Raw genomic sequence first — 16123 nt, 5'->3', positions numbered from 1 at the left:
AGAATTCCTCATGCCTAGATTTTACAGGGGGAAAATATCTTTTGGTGCTCTGCTAATGTGGAAGGTGATGGGAGTCCTGTGTGCCTCAATTCTGGAACTCTTTTTCAGCTCCCAGATGAGGGTCATTGACAGCCCCGATTCTCAAATCCATGTTCAGCCTTCTTTTCTTTCTCTCACCCTTACTTATCCTACAATAGACATCCTATTTCCTTTTTATTTTGGATGATGATTCTCTAAGCTCATTGTCATGTTTCGTCATTCTTCGTTCTCTCTTAGAATTTGCTTCCTTATTTTCTAGGCTTCTACTTCCAGGTCACTAATTGGATCCTCTACTTCTGCCATGTTCCCAGTCTTTGCATCCAGTCTCCTACAATCTTCTCTTCAGGAGCTCTTTAGGTTCTTTTATCTTTATCAGTTTTATCTCTGTGGTTCGAGACTCTCTGATATCTTCTATGTTTTCTGATGTATAGGGAGGATCTAGGCCACTGCTTTCAAACCTACATCGGGCGTGTTATATGTAGAAGCTTCACTATGATTTCCTAGCCGTGATCCTTTCTTGTTATTTTTCCTTGGCATCTATTGATTCTTCCATCCTGTATTAGATCTAGATCTCTGTCTCCTCTCTGTATTCGAAATACTTATTCTGTTTTCTATCCTGTTGGTAATTTATTTAGGTAAAAGAGATCAATGAGTGACCATGGGCGGGCCCTTAAGATTTGTCGTGTGTGTGTGTGTGTGTGTGGCATACATGCCATTTGATGTTTGTGTTGTGGCTGACGCTGTCCTTGAGATCAGCCATCTGGAGTGGCTCTCCTTGACTGCCGTTTGGTGTGTTTGGGGCCTGGGTTGAATATGCTGAGGTTTACCTTGGTGGGCTCTGGTGTGCCTGTAAAAGGAGACATTCCACAAACTCATCAGAATGCAGGCATACAGAATGCTGTGTTCAGAAGAGATCATGCGGTCAAGGCATTCTTCTCATCCCCTATGGGAGAGTCTGTTCTACTTGGACTAAACAACTTGGAGTGAGAAAGGCTGTCCCTCAAGTGTTCCATGGTTGGGATTTCGTGTGGGCAGAGTAGGCAGCTAATGTCCTCATCATCCTGTATTTGCCAGTAGCTCCGTCTTGATTCTCCTCATGTGGGAGCCCAATATTTCTTATGCCCCCATTGAGACAACTCCACGAACACTGCCTCTCATGGATGCACTGCCAGGACCCACCATGTTCCCACTGCGTGTCCTGGTATTGTCGCTGATCATGGTCTCCAGGTTGTCTGCACATGGTTGCTTGTTGGTGACCTATGCAGGAAAAACATGGAGTTCTTTCGAGTTTATATCTGCCAAGCCTGCTGATCTGAAAACTCCAGCACACAAGACTTGTGTTGTCAAGAACTCATGCCCTTCAGACGCTCTTCTCGTCACAGCCAATGGCACTGGGAAACAGGTGACTTGTGTGTTTCCAGCGTGCTCTGCTCTCCTGTGCCTTTGTCCTTTGCAAGGGATCACTGCCATCTGATGCATGAACCATGAAACCTCCTATAAGCCATGTCTCCAACCTTCTCCCATAGTCTCTGTGACTACCTTCCTCTTTGTCGAGTTTACCTTGTAGGCTCCCATCCATTTCCACTCCGATGCAGTTTTGTTGTCATATTCCTGTTGCCTTTTTGGCTGAAGACAAGCACGAGGTTATTAGACACTACTACCATCTCACTGTCCTCCATGTCACCACAAATTCTTACTGAGACATAAGAAAGAATGAATTCTTCCACTTGCCTCATGTGGCAGTGTTGCGGAGAGCATTGGGCTTCAGCACATCTATCATTCTCAGAAAGGACGCCCTCACACACAGGATTACCAACCCCATGGAGAGTTAATACCCATGAGGCCTCACCGTTTCTTGAGATCGCTAGAAATTGTAGTGGAAAAAGGACACCTTACCGTCTCTTTGAAAATGTTGATGTAAAGGAAGGTACAGTGAACATCATTTTCTTTCCCCTTTTCCAGAAAGGGTAAGTGGGACTCTAACCCACAAGACAACCTGAGTTCTTGATCAGACTCAGAGGGCTCTTGTTCTGTCCTTCTGAGGCTTCCTACCTAAAGCCTTAGGACACCAAGGTCATGGGAGAGGGACAGCTGCTTCAGTAAAGGCAGCATTTGTGATGTCACAATGCTTTGAGTTCATAGCAACCACTCCTCATTACATCACGCCTGATCACTTCAATTGGTTACAGTAGTCCTGGGTGGGCCAAGAGCACACCAGGCCGTCCCAAACCGCTGGAGCTGTCTGGGTCTCTCACCAAGGCATATTGTGAAGCGAGTCACTGTCACCTTCTACATGTGCCAATTTATAGTGTTTGGTCGTGATTATCAGCACCAGCCCTCTGGATTCCAGAGAAAGACAAGCATCCACCATTCCATATTAACCACGACAGGCCAAGAAACAATCAGGTCTCAAGCAAAACCTCAGGGGAGGAAATCTGATCCCGGCACAAGGATAAGGCCCTCCCAAACATCACGGAGCCTCTGAACAGGAGAAGGGAGACCCAAGGAAAGAAACCTGAACACCCGCAACCTTGCCAAAGACATGTCTGGAATTTTCAACAGGGAGGACATGAGTACCTCAAGCTTCTCCAGAAATGCTGCCAACAAGGAATCCCACTCTTAAAAATTGACCATGCATCAAAGGAGGTTCTAACTTAGGTGTAGAACCTTAGGTCCAGGAAGGACTCAGGTACTTGGAGTCCACAGGAGCAAATGGAGAGCAATTTGAAAGAGACCCATAGCCCAAGTGAAGCCATCTGAAAGACTTCCATGCACGTTTTAGGAAAACCACTTGTATGTCCAAAAGGACGCATTGAAGAGGATTCGAATGTGGAAGAACCTTGAGCACTCCCTCAGAGTGGTGCAGCTACCCCTGTGGAACTGCATGGAGATGTGGCAGCACAAGCCTGCCTTCTACCTCTCATGACCCTCAGCCAAATGATGTCATGTGATAAGCAAACAGTGCCTGTTGTAGAAGATGGGCATGTTATAATGGAGCCAGAAGAGAATGAACATGTGTCAACAAGGGGTCAGTACAGTGTGACACACAGCGGATGCTTCAGGTTGGTGAGGAGATCCAGGAAAACAAAGCTCTGAGCAAAGGTCTGGTATTTTAGGATGGTGGGAGGTTCTCTGTCCCTAGCTGCCATCCATAGGAACCTTGGTCCAAATTCAATAAATCATCCTCTGCCCCCAGTCAATTATTGTGCCTGGTTTTGTTTTTGTTATCTTGTTAAACTATGCGTTTGCACTTATTAGACAGAGACACCGAGAGTTCACAATCAGCTGATAGAGCTGGCGAGGGAGAAACTTACTTTCCCCTGAGCAGAGAACCTGAGACCACAGTCATTGCCAAAACCTTGGAATAATGAGTTTATCTGAAGACTGCCTCTGAACTGATTGACACATCCTGGGACCCAACCATTGACTTCTGAGAACCTCGTGGTTATAGACAAGAACCGCTGCTCATTTATTGTTCAGAAATGCAGGGGATAAGGGTTTTGGCCTGGGCTGGTGTTGCTTGACCTATCCGGCTTTCTTCGAGAGCTGGTATAGCATTTCGTCTTGAAGTCAGTGACTGGGCTATGGACAAACTATTCTCCCATATCTATTTGCTAAAGTGAATTCCCCCATGCCTAGATTTTCCAGGGGGAAATGACACTATGTCTTTTGGTGCTCTGCTTCTGTGGAAGGTGATGGGAGTCCTCTGTGCCTCTGATTGTGGACCTCTGTTTGTGCTACCAGATGAGGGTCATTTTCAGCCCCGATTTCTCAAATCCATGTTCAGCCCTCTTTCTTTCACTCACTCTTACTTCTCCTACAAGAGGAACCTCTTTCAATTCCTGGAGATGATGATTCCCTAAGCTCATTGTCATGTCAGTCATTCTTCCTTCTCTTTTAGAATTTGCTTTCTTATTTTCTAGACTAGTTCTTCCAGGTCACTATTTGGATCGTCTACTTCTGCCATGTTCCCGTACTTTGCATCCAGTCTCCTACCAATCTTCCCCTCAGGAGCTATTTAGGTTCATTTATCTTTATCAGTTTATCTCTGTGGTTCAAGACTCTCTGATATCTTCTATGTTTTCTGATGTACAGGAAGTATCCAGGCCGCTGCTTTCTATACCACATCGGGTGTGTTCTATGTAGAAGTTTCTCTGAATGCCTAGCCGTGATATTTTCTTGTTCTTTTACAATGTCATCAGTTGATTCTTCCATCTTTGCCTTGGATATAAGTCTCTGTCTTCCTCTCCGTATTCTTAAATCTCATTCTTATTCCATCCTGAGGTTAATCTCTTTAAGAAGAGAAAATCTGGGAGTGACCAAGTGCTGGCCCTTAAGGGATGATGGGTGTTTGTGTGTGTGTGTGTGTGTGTGTGTGTGTGTGTGTGTGTGTTTGTGTGATGCATGCCATCTGCTGTTGTGGTGTGGCTGACCCTGTTCTTGAGACCAGTCAACTGCAAGGGCTCTCCTTGCTGGCGTTTGGTGTGTTTGGGGCCCAGGCTGAATATGCTGAGGTTTCACTTAGTAGGATCTGGTGTGCGTGTGAAAGGAGACATTCCACAACCCAATAGAATGCAGGCCTGCAAAATATTGTGTTCAGAAGAGAGCATGCGGTCAAGGCATTCTTCTTGTCCCCTATGGGAGAATGTGTTCTCCTTGGACTAATCATCATGGACTAAGGAACTCAGTCCTCCAAGTGTTCCACAGTGGGGTTTTCGTGTAGGCAGAGTAGGCAGCAAATGTATCACCATCCTGTCTGGCCAGTATCTCGGTATGTTGCTACTGGTTTGAGAGCGGAATATTTCTTATGCACCCATTGAATCATTTCCACAAACACTGCCTCTCACGGATGCACTGCCAGGACCCACTCTCCTCCAACTACATCTCCTGGTATTGTTTCTGATCATGGTCTCCAGGCTGTCTGCACCTGGTTGCTTGTTGGTGTTTACTGCAAGAAAAACACGGTGTTCTTTCGAGTCGATTTCTGCCAAACCTGCTGATTTGAAAACTCCAGCCCTCAAGAATTGTGTTGTCAAGAACGCAGACCCTTTGTCGTCACAGCCAATTGAACTGGGAAACAGTTTCCTTTTGGGTTTCCAGTGTGCCCTGTTCTCCTGTTCCTTTGTCCTTTTCATGGGATCACTGCCCTCTGATGCATGAACCACCCAAATCTCCCATGAGCCATGTCTTCAAACTTCTCCCATAGTTTCTGTGACCCCCAATCTCTTACTCTGTGGAGTTTACTGTGTAGGCTTCAGGACAATATCCACTCTGCTTGCGTTATTGTTGTCATCTTTCATTTGCCTTCATAGCTGAAGACAAGCACGAGGTTATTAGACACTACTACCATCTCACTGTCCTCCATGTCACCGCAAATTCTTACTAAGACTTAATCAAGAATGAATTCTTCCACATGTCTCATGTGACAGGCTTGCAGAGAGCTTTGGGCTCTGTCATATCTATCATTCTCAGAAAGAAAACAAACAGACGAATTCACTCCCTGAAGACAGTCAAGAAACATACGAAAAATCAAGGGGTATAGGGACAAACAATACGATTCTAATGAGGCACACAAAATGTGTTGTTTGTTTGAAGGCAGTTTTGTGAGAATGTGTTTATGGAAGAGTACAAATGATGACATTCCTTGCAGATTATGTTCTTGAAAAGGATGGAATGTGCGATGTCAAGGCATGTCAAATTGAATTGCTAAGCTTAAGAGACCCAATTCCTACCTCTTGAAATTGAATTATAAGTTTTGTGTGAAACACACACAGACCACGCACACATTAAGACATGCACATGCACACACACACACGAACACACACACAGAGAAGACATGCGAAAGAGGGGGAGGAAGTGAGAAATCGCACTAATGAAGCATCCCCAAAGAAAACACCATAAAAGGGAAAGGCACAGAATTCAAGTCAGAAGTCAACCGAAATGAGAAAGTGAACATCTTACCTAACAATAATTCATTCAGCATTCAGGACGAAAGTCTCCCGTCAATACAAACATTTTGTAGGTGTGGTTGAAATTACAAAAAAATAAAAAATAAAATAAAATAAAACATACCAAAAAAAAAAAAAGAGAAAAGATCCATCAGTAAACAACAAATATTAAACAAGCTCGACCTCTGTTGCCCAAGGGGATTTCCTTTGAGTATGAAGACACACATAGCTTAAAAGTGAAGAAATTTGGAAACGTAGGTTCTGCTCTTGCCAAGGAGAAGAGAGCCAAAGTAATGCGCCTAAGTCATCTCGAGTGATTTTATGCCTTTGAGAGACAAAAGAGAACGGAAGGTGTTTTGTCATGATGGAGCATCAAAACATCAGAAACCTGGAAGAACTGCCAATGTATATACCAGAACATGGCTCTATCTAAACATTGGTGGCATATGAACAGAGAGGAAGGGAGATGGGGACTTTAATCCAATATTGTTGGGGACTAGGATATCCACATTAAGCACAGCACAGATCATCTGGATGGAAAGGTTTTAAGGAATAACAGACGTCCACACTGGCTCTCTAGACCTCCTGAGCTTTGGGGATCCATGAGTAAGATTGCGTATCTGAGGAGCATAAGATATGTTCTTCCCAAAGGCAGACCAAACTTTATATATCACAGATCATGAGCTGGAGTCCAAATCCAGGGGTAATTCATGCAAGAGAAGTCAAAACCTATCCTGTGTACTTATGATCATGAAGGTTTGATAACGGGAAGATATCACTTTCATATTGGACATACAGCCAGACACTAAAAGTTGGAAAACACAACACGTCACGAACTAGCAATGAATGCAAGAAAGAAAATCCAAAGGAAAAGTAGAAAGAGCCATGAACAAAGGAATGTCAAGAAACTTATGGGGTGATGCCAAAACATTTTATTGGGAAATCATATAAGGTTAATGCGTGCATTTCCAAAATTTAAAAACACACACACACACAAAAAAAAGTAAAGCAACTTTCATCGATGCTGAAGGAAAAAAAAAGAAGAAGAACCAAATTCCAAAGTTAACAGAAAAAATGAAATCATACATTAGTTATCGAAATAAAGGAAATACAAACAAACCAATAGGAAAGAAAATCAGGAGATCTCACAATTCAGTGTCTTAATCATGAACAAACTGCAGAAGCCATTACTGGGATAAAACAGGGAGACAAGAACACAGCTGAAATATAAAACAACCTGAGAACTGGTAGAAAGGAAAAAAGAATAACCTAAGAGACATATCCACACATTTATGCTAGCAAATCCAAGACCAGAGAGGAGAGGATAAATTATCAGACACATAGCAACTCCCAATATTAGGTCAGGAAAGCTACAAAATCTCAGCTCTCTAGTAGTGACTGAAGCGTTTGAATCAGTAATGCAACACCTGCCAACACACAGAAGGCCATGTCCAAGTCATTTTCCTGTGCCACTCCTCTAGGTATTGAGCGAAGGCATTGCCATGTCCTCTCATTGATTCCAGAGATGGAAGAGGCGGGTAGACTATAAGTCACAAGGATAAAGACACAATTCAGAGAAGGACATTTTAGTAAAGCAATCCCATGTCATTTCAATAAGGAAAGATAATAAACAATATAATGCTTTCCTTTTCTCCCTGTGACTTCCTTTGGTTTTGAAAGGGCCAGATTGCTTTCCTCTGAATTTTTGTTGTTGTTGTTGTTGTTGCTGTTCTGTTGAGAAAGCCCGCCTATCATCCATCCACCGTTTTTGCAGATATTCACGGATGCTTTAGTTGCATGTACGTCCCAGTGCTCCTCCTAATATTTGCCACAACTCCTGAACACCCCTTTAACAATTCTCATTTCTGTAACCCTCAGCTTAGTTCTCAGAGTCCTGAGTCACTCCTGGTGGGTCTCCTTCTCTGACTTTTTGCCCTTCAGTTTTCCCTTCCTTTACTAAGGGCCAAGGTATTCCTCCCGAGGCACATATTGTGGGAAGCCATAGGACATTTCCCTTTGTCTGCTTGCCTTTTCCATTTCCCATCAGCAGGGCATGGGACATTCATGTCAAGGCAAGGTCCAGGGGTTCATTTTCTTCGACGGCTGAGGAATACTGTGTTGCTAAAATGGACCGATCCTTCCTTATCCACTAATCCTTGTAAGGGCATTGCGGCTCACTCCAAAGGTCTGCTCGAATGTACCTTGCAAGTGGTTGGTATAGGCTGTCCATTTCATTCTGACTAAAGAGACTTGGTCTGCGTGTCTATACCCGGTACTACAACAAGTATAGTTAATTAATGATGACAACGGATGCAGTCCAGGCCTCTCCCTTAAGAGTTAGCTGTGATGCCAAAGGTAAGGCTCCTCGACGACTTTGCAAAGGACATTAAGGAAAAACCAGGGAGACAGAGCCCTATTCCCTGTCCGTGCATTTCAGAACACTAGGAGATGAGGCCACAGACAGCACCATATATCGAAGCCCTCACCTTTTCCTCGAAAAGGGACTTTCCATCCTTTCTCATCACTGACCCATAGACAAAAGACTCTGACAAAGACGCTCTCACCCACAGGATGACAAAACCCATGGAGAGCTGTTGATACACACGAGGTCTCCTGTGTCTTGAGCTCTCTAGAAATTTTCATGGAAATAGGACACCTTCCGTATCTGGGGAAATATTGGCTTAAAGGAAGGTATACTGAACGTCATTTTCTTTCTTCTTAGTCTAGAAAGGGGAAGTGTGACATTAACCCCCAAGACAACCTGAGTATTTCATCAGACTCAGAGGGCTCTTGTTCTTTCCTTCCCGGGGATTCCTACCTAATGCCATAGGACACCAAGGTCATTGGAGAGGGACAGCTGCTTCAGTGAAGCCAGCATCTGAGTCACAAAGCTTTGAGGTCATAGCAACCACTCCTTATGAACCCACGCCTGATCACTACACTTGGCTGGAGTAGTCATGGGTGGGGCAAGAGGACACCAATCCATCCCAAACTGCTGGAGCTGCTTGGGTCTCAAATCAAGGTGGTTTGCAAAGAGAATTGGTGTCACCTTCTCCATAGCCCAGTTCGTAGTGTTTGGTCGTGACTGTCAGCTCCAGTTCTGGACTCCAGAGAAAGGCAAGCACCCACCATTCCATCTTAACCACGACAGGCCAAGAAACAATGAGGCCTCACGCAAAGCCTCGGGGGAGGAAATCTGAGCCCATCACAAGGGTCAGGCCCTCCCACCCTATCACGGTGCTTCTGAACAGGAAAATGGCCACCCAAGGAGAGATCAAAATGAACCCCAGCAACCGTGACAAAGACATGTCTGGAGTCTTCCACAGCGATCACACGAGTACCTCGAGTGTCTCCAAAAATAGTGCCAACAAGGCCTCCCAATATTCAAAATGACCATGCATCAAGGCAGAATTTACACCCTTTACCTTAGGTCCAGGATGGACTCATGTACTTGGAGTCCACAAGAGCAAACGGACAGCATGTTGGAAGAGACCCAAAGCCCAAGTGAAGCCATATGAAAGACTTCCTAACCATTTCAGGAAGACAACTTTTAAGTCCAAAAGGACGCATTGAAGAGGATTCAAATGTGGAAGAACCTTGAGCACTCCCTCAGGTTAGAATAGCTACCCTCTGAGGAACTACATGGAAATGTGGCAGCACAAACCTTCCTTCACCCTCTCATGATCATCCCCAAAATTGTTTCATGAGATAAGCAAACAGTGCCTCTTGCGGAAGATGGGCATGTTCTAATGGAGCCCCGAGAAGATGCACAATTGTCATCAAGGGGTCAGTACAGAGCGACAGACAGCAGATGCTTCAGGTTGGTGAGGAAATCCAGAGAGACAAAGAACAGTAAATAAATGAGGGAGCTCGAAGTGAAGGTTGGGCATTTTAGGATGGTGAGAGGTTCTCTGTACCTGGCTACCCTCCACAGGATCCTAGGTCCAAATTCAAGAAAACATCCTCTGGCACCAATCAATTATGTACCCTGGAATTGTTTTTGTTATCTTGTCAAATGATGCACATGCACGTATTGGACAGATAGACAGAGAGATCGCAATCAGGGGTTGGAGCTGGAGAGGGAGAAGCTTACTTGTCCCTGAGCACAGAACCTGAGACCAGAGACATAGCCAAGACCCTGGAATCATGAGTTGATCTGAAGGCCGCCTCTGAACTGATGGACACAACAAGGGACCCAAACTTTGACTTCTGAATACCTCCTGGTTCTAGACAAAAACCGCTGCTCTCTCATTGTTCAGAAATGCAGGGGATAAGGATTTTGGCTTGGCAGCTGTTGCTTGAGCTATCCAGCCTGCTTTGAGAGCTGGTATAGCTTTTCCTCTTGAAGTCAGTGACTGGGCTATGGACAAACTCTTCTCCGATGCCTATTTGCCTAAAGAGAATACCTCCATGCCTAGATTTTCCAGGGGGAAGGACACTATGTCTTTTGGTGCTCTGCTTCTGTGGAAGGTGATGGGAGTCCTCTGTGCCTCTGATTCTGGACCTCTGTTTCAGCTCCCAGATGAGGGTCATTGACAGCTCCGGTTCTCAAATCCATGTTCAGCCTTCTTTTCTTTCTCTCACTCTTACTTATCATACAAAAGGCACCTATTTCCTTTCTTTTTGGATGATGATTCCCTAAGCTCATTGTTATGTTCCATCATTCTTCCTTCTCTCTTAGAATTTGCTTCCTTATTTTCTAGGCTTGTGCTTCCAGGTCACTAGTTGGATCCTCTACTTCTGCCATGTTCCCAGTCTTTGATCCAGTCTCCTACCAATCTTCTCTTCAGGAGCTCTTTAGGTTCTTTTATCTTTATCAGTTTTATCTCTGTGGTTCGAGACTCTCTGATATCTTCTATGATTTCTGATATATAGGGAGGATCTAGGCCGCTGCTTTCAAACCCCATCGGGCATGTTATATGTAGAAGCTTCACTCTGATTGCCTAGCCATGATCCTTTCTTGTTCTTTTTCCTTGGCATATATTGATTCTTCCATCTTGTATTAGATCTAGATCTCTGTTTCCTCTCTTTATTTTAAATACTTATTCTGTTTTCTATCCTGTGGGTAATTTATTTAGGTAATGGACATCATTGTGTGACAAAGAGTGGGCCCTTAAAGTTTGTCTAGTGTGTGTGCGTGCGAGTGTGTGTGTGTGTGTGAGTGTGTGGCATACATGCCATCTGATGTTTGTGTTGTGGCTGACGCTGTACTTGAGATCAGCCATCTGCAGTGGCTCTCCTTGCCTGCCATTTGGTGTGTTTGGGGCCTGGGCTGAATATGCTGAGGTTTACCTTGGTGGGCTCTGGTGTGCCTGTTAAAGGAGACATTCCACAAACTCATCAGAACATAGGCATACAGAATGCTGTGTTCAGAAGAGATCATGTGGTCAAGGCATTCTTCTCATCCCCAATGGGAGAGTCTGTTCTACTTGGACTAAACAACTTGGAGTGAGGAAGGCTGTCCCTCAAGTGTTCCACGGTTGGGATTTCGTGTGGGCAGAGTAGGCAGTCTTTTGGTGCTCAGTATGAGGTGAGGATGCTCCTCACCATCCTATATTGGCCAGTAGGTTGGTCTTGATGCTCTTCATGTGGGAGCCCAATATTTCTTATGCCCCCATTGAGACAACTCCACGAACACTGCCTCTCATGGATGCACTGCCAGGACCCACCATCTTCCCACTGCGTGTCCTGGTATTGTCGCTGATCATGGTCTCCAGGTTGTCTGCACATGGTTGCTTGTTGGTGACCTATGCAGGAAAAACATGGAGTTCTTTCGAGTTTATATCTGCCAAGCCTGCTGATCTGAAAACTCCAGCACACAAGACTTGTGTTGTCAAGAACTCGTGCGCTTCAGACCCTCTTCTCGTCACAGCCAATGGCACTGGGAAACAGGTGCCTTCTGGTTTACCAGCGTGCCCTGTTCTCCTGTGCCTTTGTCCTTTGCAAGGGATCGCTGCCATCTGATTCATGAACCAACGAAATCTCCTGTAGCCATGTCTCCAACCTTTTCCCTTAGTCTCTGTGACTACCTTTATTCTTTGTCGAGTTTACCTTGTAGGCTTCCCATCCATTTCCACTCCGATGTAGTTGTTGTGGTCATCTTCCGGGTTGCCTTCTTGGCTGAAGACAGGCACGAGGTTATTAGACACTACTACCATCTCACTGTTCTCCATGTCACCACAAATTCTTACTGAGACATAAGAAAGAATGAATTCTTCCACTTGCCTCATGTGGCAGTCTTGCAGAGAGCATTGGGCTTCGTCACATCTATCGTTCTCAGAAAGACAACAAACAGATGATATCACTCCCTCATGACAGTCAAGAAACATATGAAAAAGCAAGCAGTATAGGGACAAACAATAGGACACTAATAATGCACCCAATCGTGGTGATTGTGTGAAGGCAGGTTTATGAGAATACGTGTTTATTGAACAGGACAAAGCGCCAAGGTATTCCTTATGAGGCACATATTGTGGGAAGCCATATGATATTTCCCTTTTTCTGCTTGCCTTTTCATTTCACATCAGCCAGGCATGGGACATTCATGTCAAGGCAAGGTCCAGGACATTCATTCTCTTCGATGGCCGAGGAATACTGTCTAGCCAAAATGGACCAAGCCTTCCTTATCCACTAGTCCTTGCAAGGGCGTTGCGGCTCACTGCAAAGGTCGGCTCGAATGGGGCATGCAAGTCATCGATATTAGCCGGACCTATCCTTCTGACTAATGAGACATGGTCAACATGATTATACCCGTTACCGCAACAAGGACAACTAATGATGACAACGGGTGCGTTCCTGGCCTCTTCCTTAGGTTTAGCCCTGATGCAGAATGACACTCTCCTCTAAGACTTTGCAAAAGTGTGAAAGGGAAAGACAGGTAGACAGAGCCTTAAACCATTAGTCGTGTATTTCAGAAAACTAAGAGATAAGACCACAGACAGCACCATATATCTATGCCCTCACCATTTTCCTCGAAAGGGGACTTTCCGTCCCTTAGTCATCACAGAGCCATAGGCAAAAGACGCTGAGAAAGGACGCTCTCACACACAAAATTACCAACCCCATGGAGAGTTGTTGATACCCATGAGGCCTCACCGTTTCTTGAGATCGCTAGAAATTGTAGTGGAAATACGACATCTTGCCATCTCTGTGAAAATGTTGGCCAAAAGGAAGGTACAGTGAACATCATTTTCTTTCCCCTTTTTCCAGAAAGGGTAAGTGGGACACTAACCCACAAGACAACCTGAGATCTTGATCAGACTCAGAGGGCTCTTGTTCTGTCCTTTGGGGGGTTCCTACCAAAAGCCTTAGGACAACAAGGCCATGGGAGAGGGACAGCTGCTTCAGTGAAGGCAGCATTTGTGATGTCACAATGCTTTGAGTTCATAGCAACCACTCCTCATTACATCACCCCTGATCACTACAATTAGCTAGAATAGTCGTGGGTGGGCCAAGACCACCCCAGGCCGTTTCAAACCGCTAGAGCTGTCTGGGTCTCTCACCAAGGCAGTTTGCGAAGCGAGTCGATGTCACCTTCTACGTGGCCCAATTCATAGTGTTTGTTCGTGATTATCAGCACCAGCCCTCTGGATTCCAGAGAAAGACAAGCATCCACCATGCCACCTTAACCACGACAGGCCAAGAAAAAATCAGGTTTCAAGCAAAGCCTCAGGGGAGGAAACCTGAGCCCGGCACACAGGTCAGGGCCTCCGACCCTCTCACGTTGCTTCTGAACAGAAAAATGGCCACCCAAGGAGACCTCAAAATGAACCCCCACAACTGTGCCAACCACATGTCTGGAATTTTCCACAGCGAGGACACGAGTACCTCGAGCCTCTCCAGAAATGCTGCCAACAAGGCCTCCCAATCTTCAAAAATGACCATGCATCAAGGAAGACTCTACACCCTTAACCTTAGGTCCAGAAAGGACTCATGTACTTGGAGTCCACAGGAGCAAGGGGAGAGCATGTTGGAAGAGACCCATAGCCCAAGTGAAGCCATCTGAAAGACTTCCGTGCCCAATTCAGGAAGACAACTTATATGTCCAAAAGGACGCATTGAAGAGTATTTGAATGTGGAAGAACCTTGAGCACTCCCTCAGAGTGGTGCAGCTACCCCTGTTGAACTGCATGGATATGTGGCAGCACAAGCCTGCCTTCTACCTCTCATGACCCTCAGCCAAATAATGTCATGTGATAAGCAAACAGTGCCTGTTTAGAAGATGGATATGTTATAATGGAGCCAGAAGAGAATGAACATGTGCCAACAAGAGGTCAGTACAGCGTGACACACAGCGGATGCTTCAGGTTGGTGAGGAGATCCAGGAAGACAAAGAACAGGAGAATGAACATTGGAGCTCCGAGCGAAGGACTGGTATTTTAGGATGGTGGGAGGTTCTCTGTACCTAGCTGCCCTCCATAGGAACCTTGGTCCAAATTCAATAAATCATCCTCTGCCCCCATCAATAATTGTACCTGGTTTTGTTTTTGTTATCTTGTTAAATGATGTGCTTGCACTTATTAGACAGAGAGACCGAGAGTTCACAATCAGGGGGTAGAGCTGGCGAGAGACAATCTTACTTTCCCCTGAGCAGAGAACCTGAGACCACAGTCATTGCCAAGACCCTGGAACCATGAGTTGATCTGAAGGCTGATTCTGAACTGATTGACATATCCTGGGACCCAACCATTGACTTCTGAGAACCTCGTGGTTCTAGACAAGAACCGCTGCACAGTCATTGTTCAGAAATGCAGGGAATAAGGGTTTTTGCCTGGGCTGGTGTTGCTTGAGCTATCTGGCTTTCTTCAAGAGCTGGTATAGCATTTCCTCTTGAAGTCAGTGACTGGGCTATAGACACATTATTCTCCCATATCTATTTGCTAAAGTGAATTCCTCCATGCCTAGATTTTCCAGGGGGAAATGACACTATGTCTTTTGGTGCTCTGCTTCTGTGGAAGGTGATGGGAGTCCTCTGTGCCTCTGATTGTGGAACTCTGTTTGTGCTACCAGATAAGGGTCATTTTCAGCCCCTATTTCTCAAATCCATGTTCAGCCCCCTTTCTTTCACTCACTCTTACTTCTCCTACAAGAGGCACCTCTCTCAATTCCTGGAGATGATGATTCCCTAAGCTCATTGTCATGTCAGTCATTCTTCCTTCTCTTTTAGAATTTGCTTCTTTGTTTCTAGACTAGTTCTTCCAGGTCACTGATTGGATCGTCTAATTCTGCCATGTTCCCAGACTTTGCCTTCAGTCTCCTACCAATCTTCCCCTCAGGAGCTCTTTAGGTTCGTTTATCTTTATCAGTTTATCTTCTTGTCCCCTATGGGAGAATGTGTTCTCCTTGGACTAAGAATCTTGGACTGAGGAAGGCAGTCCTCCAAGTGTTCCATGGTTGGGTTTTCATGTCGGGAGGGTAGTCAGCAAATGTATCACCATCCTGTCTTGGCCAGTAGCTCAGTTTGTTGCTACTGTTTGAGAGCCGAACATTTCTTATAGACCCATTGAATCATTCCAGTAAACACTGCCTCTCACGGATGCACTGCCAGGAACTACTCTCCTCCAAATACATCTTCTGGTATTGTTTCTGATCATGGTCTCCAGGCTGTCTGCACCTGGTTGCTTGTTGGTGTCCCCTGCAAGAAAAACACGGTGTTCTTTTGAGTCAATTTCTGCCAAGCCTGCTGATCTGAAAACACCAGCCCTCAAGAATTGTGTTGTCAAGAACTCAGACTCTCTGTTCGTCACAACCAATTGCACTGGGAAACAGGTTCCTTGTGGGTTCCCAGTGTGCCCTGTTCTCCTGTGCCTTTGTCCTTTGCATGGGATCACTGCCCTCTGAAGGACGAACCACCCAAATCTCCCATGAGCCATGTCTCCAAACTTCTCCCATAGTTTCTGTGACCTCCGTTCTCTTACTCTGTGGAGTTTACTGTGTAGGCTTCAGGTCAATTTCCACCCCGCTTCCGTTAATGTTGTCATCTTCCTTTTGCCTTCATGGCTGAAGACAATCACGAGGTTATTAGACACTACTACCATTTCACTGTCCTCCATGTCACCGCAAATTCTTACTGAGACTTAAGCAAGAATTAAATCTTCCATATGTCTCATGTGACAGGCTTCCAGAGAGCTTTGGGC

This window comes from Mustela nivalis (genome assembly GCF_964662115.1).
Source record: "Mustela nivalis genome assembly, chromosome: Y".
NCBI classification, from domain to species: Eukaryota; Metazoa; Chordata; class Mammalia; order Carnivora; family Mustelidae; genus Mustela; species Mustela nivalis.
Note: the sequence above shows the minus strand (reverse complement) of the source record.